Here is a 7,223-nt window from a genome sequence, read left to right on the forward strand (position 1 = left end):
CCCACCCGGACCAGGGGGCCAGTTTTGACAATGCTGGTCATGACACTTGAGCAAGGCACTTCGGAGGAGACCCCCAGATGGGATTTCACCTGAACCCAGGTGCCACCGCGTGTCCAAGTTTGACTCCCTAAGAAGCAGACAAACCTCTGGGTCTCAGGAGGCTGACGGGGACGACGTGCCCGAGCTTGGCAAACACTGGATGGCCAAACAAATGTTAACCTTTAATAATGTAAGAAGCTGAGTCGGGAAATTGCTTTTATTCCTGGCTGTAGCATTTATACAGGCCTCCCCTCTGGGCCCCGAGGGGGCAGAGGGTTTGCATAGTTACTGGGCTCGCTGGGCAGTCTGCCCTTCTGCGGAATACTCGGATTACGTGCTGCTGTTCTAGAATTCTGCGGAGGGAGCACTGGAATCTCCAAGATTGTTTGAGAACTGCTCATTTCGGCCACTGGAGGGTTGGCACTGCTGGGGGAAATTTGTTCTTTTCCAAAAACGAAGTTACTCTGGTTCATCTGGAGAGACTTCAGAAAACGTATTTAAAAAGGAAAAATGAGGCTGGGAGAAAGTGAGGCAGAAAACCACCGGTGTGATCAATACCGTGTTGACGGTGAGGAAACGCCCCCCGGCTTGAATGGAAATCACTCCTCTCCAGGACACTCCCCCTGGCCGTACGTGTGTGGTTAACCTCTCTTGAGAAGTGGGTGGTCTTAAGTCACTGCGCCGTAAACCTGAACAGTGTTCCAAGGAGAAAGTTGTGCTGTTGGCTTAAGATAAAGTACGACGGTCTCATGCGGGGCCTTCTGGGAGGCAGCCTGTGGGCGTCACGGCTCCCCCCTCCAGGTTTCTAAACAGAGTGGCGTCTGTGCCAGGAGCCCGGGATGCCGCTGTGCTGTCCGTTCGGTGCATGAGTTGCAGGGCCCCCCAGCCCGTGCACGGGGGGCGCAGCACGTGCGAGAGAGGCTGACGTCAGGAGACGGCTGACAATGTGTGCAGGGAGCTGGGGGAGGAGCTGCAGGGAGTCCATAGGCCGTCTGTCCCCGGTCTACGAGGGATTCCAGAAAGTGACGAGGGTGGTCTGAGCAAAGGGAGGAAAACGCCCTTCTGTAAGCGCCAGCCCTGCTGGCCTGACCTGAGCCCTGGGGGGGAGGGGGGAGGGTCAGTCCGTGGTTCCCCAGCAGGCAGCAAGTTGCTCCACACGCTCGTGGGCTGCCACGGGGCTGAGGGCCTGGGGGGCTGGCGTGGGCGGGCCGCCCCGGAAGGGGAGCCGGCTCTGGGTGACAGTGCGGGGAGGGGCTTGCAGGGGGACGGGGGGGGGGTGGCTTCTGGGGGGCATGCTGGCCAGGCGCCCTCCCCCTTACCTCCCAGGCAAATACGCACCAACTCCCGACAGGTGTCAGCCCGTTAGGCCACGGCCAACACGAACACAGCGCAAGGCGGCGTCTTCGTGGAGGCTGTCCGTGAAGGCAGCACAAGAGAGAAATGGGGTCCGAGAGATGGGCCGGTGCGATCCAAGCCCTGCTGGTCCCTGCTCCCGGGAAGGGCCTTCCGTGCCGCGCCCTCCAAGCTGCTGTGATGCCAGCCTCTGCCTCAGCCTGCGTGCCCCGACTCTGACCCTCCTGGAGAAATGCCAGCTGTGAGTCCCTGGTGCCAGGCAAGGCCACATCCCCAGGGTCCGGGACAGGACGTGGCATCCTTGGCCCACTGTGGCCTCGACGCTCAGCGTGACAGAGAACACAGCTGTTAAAAGGCTGTGGCTCCGGGTGCTGGTCCTGGTGCCCCGACGGATGATCTCCCGGACCCGGCTGACCCTCGGCCAGAGCCAGCACGCCGAGCCTGGGGCGGCACGTGCACAGAGCCCGCTGTCCTCTCTCCGCCCCGTGGGCGTGACCAGCGCTGCTGTCACCATGCGGACCGGTGCCACCAGCTCCATGGGCACCGCGCTGCTTCCCCCCCCCGCCCTCTGGCACCCGAGCCCCAACCGCCGGCCGGCTCTGCAGCCAAACTGTCGTTTTGAGGGTTAGATGTAAATGGAGACTGACTTTCTACTCAGCACCGTTCTTGTGGGGGCAGCGCGATCCTGTGCCGGGGACGCACGTTAACGTGACCGCGTGCCCCTGGAAGGACATCTGGGACCCTCTGCCTCAGAGCTGTTGTGGATAGAGCTGCTGTCCGTGTTCGCAGACGGGGCTTTGTGCCTGACCACGTAGCTCGTCGTCTTCCTGGATGAAGGTCCGGGAGGGCCGTGTCGGGTCCCACCGTCCACTGTGTTTGCAGGGCTGAGTGTTCCCAGCAGCACCGGCCCCCAGAGGGCTCCGCTGCTGTGGCTTCTCGCCAGCACTCGCTGCCCTCACCGTTTCTTCTGGGGGCCTCTCCGAGGTGGTGTGGACTGTCCGCAGGCCGCCAGGGAGGCACGGGGGCGCCTGGGCGTGGGCAGCTGCGACTCCGGGACCCCGTGGGCAGGGAACGCGGCTCGGAGCACAGGGGAGGAGTCACAGGAGGAGCACCGTCCAAACCACACGGGCTGAAGGGAGGGGCGCAGAGGGCAGGGTTGGGGACCTGGGGCTCGGGGGTGTTTTCCGGAAGCAAAGTGGGCGGTGTAGCGGGACCTCCGTGTGGCACCCCAGGGACCCAAAGCCGCCACATGTCCCCACTGGGAAGAGGGTTCTTTTGTCTGAGGCAAACCGCCCTCGGAGACCGTCACTGTCTTCCCACGAATCTAACACAGGCTCGCTGTGGGGGTTCTCACCCGAGCCGGCCGTGTGTGCGGTGACGTCTCTGAATAAACAACGCAGGAACAGCACACTGAAGCCAATGGCAGATGGGTCACACGTCACACTAGTGTCCCAGGCAAGGGGGAGATGGAAGGAATGTGTCCGACTCACTTGGGGTGCACCTTTCTACGAGTGGGTTCTCAGAGGTGTCGACCGAGCCAGCCGGGAGTGGGCGCCGTGTCGGCGGGAAGGGGACCCCTTCTGGGCTGCTGCACGGCTTCACCGCGGTGGCAGCCGCCTGGCCGCGGCCGAGCTGTTTAGACCGGCGGAGCCCGGCCTTGCCAGATCCGGGAGCCCCCCTAAGTCCCCCCCCATCAGGGCTGCTCTTCCGTACGCTCCCATCTCTGCGTCCCCACCCACAGCTGCACCCTAGTGCTTCTCAGCAACAGGTGTCTGAGACAACACCCCCCATCAGGCTCCCCAGAGTAAAGAAATTCACCCTGACATCAAGACAGCTTAAGTCACAAACAAGTGGATTTGAAATCGTAACAAATCAACATGTAACGGGGACGGAGCAGAGGACACGGGCCGCGTGCCTGGCAGCGTGGAGCACCCACGTGGGCAGCAGCGGCCGCCCGGCCAGCCCTGCCGGTTTCCAGTCGCCCAGGTGGCGGGTGGCCCCCGGAACCTCGGTGTCTGTCCGTCTCCCAGCTTCTCTGGATCCAGGGAGCCCCTGGTTCCTGCTGCTACTCTTACCCCGACCTGGGGCTGAGAGCAGCCCCCGTTTTATTTTCCGTGCCCCGTTCTGCGGGACAGTTCCCTGTGAGCAGAGTAAAAAGGTGTCTGCTTGGCGCCCGCGTCGCCCAGGCCACGCCCCATGGGGTTGCTGCCCTTACTGGTGAGCAGGAGCCGCGGAGGGACAACGGGCCTTGTTGGCAGCTTTTCGCACATTCGCTGCTGTCTCTGAGCAGCCTGGGAAGCGGGTGCTCGGGCATCGTCCTTTCCTACAGGTTCAGGGGCGGCGGCTTCCCCAAATCCCCCATCACTCGGGGCGGAGCCAGACACAGACCCAGCTTCTCCAAGTGCAGGGCCCGTGTCCGCAGCGCGCGCGGCCGGGGCTGGTGCAGGGCAGCGAGCTGGGGCAGGGGCCTCGGGAAACGCGGCCCCTGGGGCCGGGAGGCCGGGTGGCAGCTCCCCGGGAGAAGGGCCGTGCTTCCCGTCCCCTTAGCGGGAGACGCCGCTCGCCCCCTCCCCTGGCTGCTCTGCGACGTTAATCCACGCTGACCTACTTCCACCGCTTTGTGTACTCCCTCTCCCGCCCTCAACCGCCCGAGGAAAACCAATAAAAAGCACTTAGGGCTAAAATCCCTCCGAGTGCAGGTATCTGGTTCTCGTATCTTGGCAAACAGCTCGGTTCCTGTTGTGTGCCCAGCTCTGGATTTCCGCACTCTTAAAACTTATTTGTCGAAATTTAAGAAAATGGTAAGATAAAATTACCCACTTGGAGGCTGGAAGGTGGAATTTACTTACAGAATCATGTCCTTAATCTCTCATGTTGCGAACAGCACGCGCCCCTCCGCCCCCGCCGGCCGCATCCCGGCTCCCTGGCGGGCAAGGCCCAGCGACAAGGCTGACTTCCTGGACACTCAGGAAGGGGCAAACCAGTGACTGGCCGCTGGTTGCTGTCGGCGCGAGGTGGGGAACGACAGGGAGCAGGGAAGGAGGTGAGGGCAGCAGACCCGGGCGTCTGCCTGTTCCCCGAGAACCCCCGTGGTCACAAGGGGCACGGGGGCACGGCTCTGCCGCCGTGAAGGATAACGATCAGAGCCACTGGTCCAGACGTCCTCGACTCCCCTGCTTCACCTCCTACTTGGTCGGCTGCAACAGGCTTCCTATCTCGCTCACCCGCCCCCCCCCCCCACCGCCCCCCCCCCCAGCCTCACGGCATCCAGAACGACTTCGAAGAGCAGATAAGAACATGGCACATCTGGTTGTCCTTGTTAACATCTGCTCGTGGCTCCAGGAATAGAGTCTACACTTTTTACTGTAATTTTCAGAAATCTACCTTATCTGGTCTCTCCACCTGTGTGACTCAAGGCCCCGGGAAGACCCACACATCACATGTCCACAGAGACCCTGGCTCCCAGCAGATGTGGACGGCCACGCTCCAGCTCCTCCTGGAAGGAGTCTTCAACATTTTGGGTTTCAGGATTCCTGCCGTCAGCCACATGTGAACACACAATCAAAACCCTCCAAGCGCACGACAAAGCATGACTGAGGGTGAGCAGGGTCAAACAACAAAGCAGCAGAACCAGATACGCAAATTCTGCAGCTGTTGGGAAGGGTCCATATTGTGGCGGGACTTGTTTTCTGCATCTGGGAACGACAGCGGAAGGTACGGCATGAGTACAGGGCCAGCCCCTGAAATCAGACCAGGCGGCTTGAAGGGAGTCAAATAGAACGTCTGGAATTATGTGCGTTAGCAAATAATACAAGATTAAATAGGGAGAATCAGGTACCAAAGGAGAGAGACTTAGCGACGTGGAAAACAGGACTGAAAGACGCACAGAGAGCAGGAGGCCGGACACAGGAAACAACCGATTAAGAGGTCAGAACAGACCACAGTCCTGGAAGGAGAGAACAGGAAGAGGGGAGGGGCGCTCTCGGGGAGACAGTGGCTGGGATTTCTCTATTGTTGAAGGAAGACACGAATACTCTGCCAGGATGGACAGAGGAACACGGCGTGACTGCAGGCTGATGAGGACCCACCAACAGTGTGGGGGTGGGCACCCCGGAAACACGTGGCCTTTAAAGATGAGGGGCATTAGGACCTTTTCATCTGAACCAACCTTGAAGGATTTTGCCAGCAGCCAACTTTCTGAAGAATGGACCTCGAGAGGGATGGCCCTTGATGATGGAAGGCAATGTGAGCAGGGATGCGGACGCACGAGTGTGACGCGGGACGGGAGTGGTGGCAGGTGCAGTGGTTGGTTGGAGTCACGTGTTCGGCAGGCACCGTCCATAGTTTTCTTTTCCGGCAACGTCTTTGACACGAGGGTGCGGCCAGACGGGAGGCGCTCCATTCTCTTCAGTTTTCTGGAAGACTCTGTGTGGCGTTATTATTTCTTCCCTCAGCGTTCAGTGGAATCCACCCACGAAGCCATCTTGTCCTTCTGTCGTGGGAAGATTTTCACTACAAATTCAATGTTTTAAATAAATGGAGGGCTACCCAGGTTACCTGCACGAACTTTGGTGGTTTGTGTGTCTCAAGGGGTCCGTGCATCTGTCCGGATCGTTGGCCATATTGGAATAAAGTTGTCCATCCTGTTACTGTTCTGTAAACACGTGTGGCCTCTGTAGTGAGGCCATCTCCCTCACATGTGATATCAAAATGCGTGCCTTCCTTTCTCCTGCTTGGCCTGGCTACAGGTTTATTAGCTGTATCATCTTCTCCAAGAACAAGGCTTGAGTTTAACTTTTGGAATTACTTTTTCTGTTTCATTGGTATTTATTGTATTTTTTTACTTACTTTGGGTTTAATTTGCTTTTTTGGTGTCTTTAAAAAAATCTTTTTAATGTCTATTTATTTTTGAGAAGGAGAGAGACAGAACATGAGCAGGGGAGGGGCAGAGAGAGAGGGAGACACAGAACCCAAAGCAGGCTCCAGGCTCCGAGCTGTCAGCACAGAGCCCGATGCGGGGCTCAAACTCATGAACTGTGAGATCACGAGCTGAGCTGAAGTTGGGTGCTCAACCGAGCCACCCAGGCACCCCATGCTTTCTTAGTTTTTCAAGGTGGAAGTTGAGAACACTGAAACCTTTTCTCTGTTCTAGGTTTTTAGCACAAGGTGTGTCCCCTTACATGCAGCTTCAGCTGGACTTTGACCTCACTGTCAAAATATAACAACCTTTACCTTCATTCAGTTCAAAATACCTTCCAATTTCCCTTTTGAGTTCTTCCTCGATCCACGGGTTATCTCCAGAGTGTGATATTTAATTTCCAAATATCTGGAGGTTTCCCAGAGGTCTGTTTCTGGCCTCTAACATAACAGAATGTGTCTGAGTGGAACCATTTACACTTCTTTGGGCTTGTTTCGTGGCTCAGAACAGTCTTTTTTGGTAACTGTCCTGTGTGCCCCTGAGGAGAGTGTGTGTTCTGGTGCCGGGTGGTGCGTCTCTGTGGGTCACGCAGGTCGACTGCTCCGTGTTCTCGCGTATCTGCTGTGTGCCTGCTGCATCGGCCCATCAATCACCGAGAGACACTGAAGTCGCCCATGTCTCCCTGCAGTTCTGACAACTGTTGCTTCATATATTTTGAAGCTCTGTTATTGGGCACATAAACGTTCAGGATTATCTTGTCCTCTTGATGAACTTATTATACCTTTATTTTGATGCAAAGACTTTATTTCCTGGTAATATTCTTCCTCTAAAATCTACTTTCCTGATGTTAATACAGTCACCCCAGCTTCCCTTCTGTGAGTGTTAACATCGTGGGTCTTCTCTCAGTGTTCTA

General features: G+C 57.7%; 1 long non-coding RNA gene across 1 annotated transcript; it reads right to left on the bottom strand.

Moving 5' to 3' along the window:
• Positions 1–242: 242 nt before the first annotated feature.
• On the bottom strand, positions 243–1,907 carry LOC121042130 (uncharacterized). The gene is made up of 2 exons (XR_005795996.1): positions 1,359–1,907; positions 243–1,075 (listed from the first exon to the last, which is right to left on the bottom strand). It is a non-coding gene; the product is annotated as an uncharacterized LOC121042130 (long non-coding RNA).
• Positions 1,908–7,223: the final 5,316 nt, after the last annotated feature.

Source organism: Herpailurus yagouaroundi, unplaced genomic scaffold (assembly GCF_014898765.1).
Source record: "Herpailurus yagouaroundi ecotype Mexico unplaced genomic scaffold, PumYag 29, whole genome shotgun sequence".
Lineage (NCBI taxonomy): Eukaryota > Metazoa > Chordata > Mammalia > Carnivora > Felidae > Herpailurus > Herpailurus yagouaroundi.